The 1,985-nt window shown below is 33.5% G+C and overlaps 1 non-coding gene across 1 annotated transcript; it reads right to left on the bottom strand.

The window, feature by feature from the left end:
* Window positions 1-963: 963 nt before the first annotated feature.
* On the bottom strand, window positions 964-1,045 carry Trnas-aga (transfer RNA serine (anticodon AGA)). Its single transcript has one exon. It is a non-coding gene; the product is annotated as a tRNA-Ser (tRNA).
* Window positions 1,046-1,985: the final 940 nt, after the last annotated feature.

Genomic DNA, 1,985 nt, shown 5'->3' on the forward strand with positions numbered 1-1,985 from the left:
TGCGGGTATATGTTTACATATGTAAATTTATACAGGTTATTTATGCATTCAAGAAATATTTTTGCGTTAAATATTCCTTCCTATCAATAAAAACACGCAGATATATTGATGATAAACAAACTCCTGCCATGAGCTCAGTTATAAGGTACTTTGGCGCATATCGAATTCTCCACAGTATACGCATATTCTGATGTCAAGTTTTACACATGCTGGTAGAAACATATATACAAATATATATGTATTAATATTGATATAAGTATGTATATAAAGATATAAGTGTACGTCTGACTGCCATAAACAATTTGCTACTGGCTTTCAATATCAATTCCCTTACTAAACCCCTACTAAGCAGATTACTACCAACCACACAGCAATTGCTGTCACCACACGCATACATGCCAAACGCGTATATAACTGTTATTTCCACACAATGAAGTCATAAAAATATTGAATCCCTTGCAGCAATGTTTGGGTCAATGTAATTTCTCAAACTCCAATCCACAGATATTAATATAACACGTGCTGCTCACTTTTGCTATGCCAAAACGATAGCAAAGCGGAAAAAAATATGAAAAAGAAAACCAAAAAACTGGTGAAGCAGAAAAACATACAGAAATGTTAAATGAGGCAGTAAAATTGGCGACCGGCGTTATGTAGGACGGAGAGTGAGAGAGAAAGCAGAAAATAATTTTTTTTTCATAACTATTTATACATACAGATAGATCGATGTCTTTATATATGTCTTAATATACCATGAGCATAATAAATACCGAAAACTATCATAAATTATCATTTAAAACTAAGAACTGAACATAGATGTTGATGAAATAATTTTTTTTGTATTAAACAAAATCTATAAAATTAACGCAATGAAAATGAAGAAGATAATATTTAATAAAATAAAATATTAAGATAAAATATAAAAATAAAAAATAAAAAAAAAAATTTGAAGAAAATCTCCTTCGCAGTCGGTAGGATTCGAACCTACGCTCCCAGAGGGAATCTGATTTCTAGTCAGACGCCTTAACCGCTCGGCCACGACTGCTCCATATACTCTTGTCCCCCAGTTGACGCCACAGCGTCGCTGCCAGCTAAAAGAGCGCAAGAGAGCACATCAATTTGACAAAAACTAAAATTTAAGCAGATTTTAATGTCCCAGCAACTTAGTTAAATTGATTTAAATAAAAATGCAGACTTAATGAATGCTTGGACTCACAGTTATTTATAGACAAACATACATATTTGTGTATATATAAATGACAATGTGTATTTATAGCCACACTTTAGTGACTGAACTGAGTACCCTCATGCTTAAACAAGTGCTGTTTGGCTGGCGTTAATGAAGATTAGCACAAGCACCTGTAATCAATTGCGCGCGTCAAATAAATGTCAAGTGCATTCAAACACCTTTATATACATAAACATACACATACGTACATATATAAACGCATACATATCATCACGCATGTCGAAATATTTGCTAATAATGTTCACTTTCGGCATTTTCGTCCAAATTGATTGATAACTCAAAATGCTTACAATTCAGCATGCTCGAGTTGATAAGCAACAACAATAACGACAACAAAATTTGAGCACATAAATAGAATTGACTTTATTGACCTCTCTTCACTATATTAATGCTATTTCTATGCTAAACACCTACAACTACAACAACAACAACAGCAGTAGAGGCGTGTAGTCATGCAGGTAGAATACATATTACTGTAGGTGGGTTGGCGTCACACAGATTTATTGAGTGTTGCAGATTAACGTCAAGTGATAGATCAATAAAGGCACGCTGTGGCGAACAGTTAATCAAACTGAAATGCGAGAAAACAAGAGGAAACAATTTATATTATGTTGTTGGCGTTGAATTGGAAAGTCATTTTATTCTTCTGAAAATATTCAGCGATGTTAACAAGTGCTCAACACGACAAGGTATTTCAGGTGATTATTTGTAGTTGATTGGAGAGAGAATACTAATA

This window comes from Zeugodacus cucurbitae, chromosome 4 (genome assembly GCF_028554725.1).
Source record: "Zeugodacus cucurbitae isolate PBARC_wt_2022May chromosome 4, idZeuCucr1.2, whole genome shotgun sequence".
NCBI lineage: Eukaryota > Metazoa > Arthropoda > Insecta > Diptera > Tephritidae > Zeugodacus > Zeugodacus cucurbitae.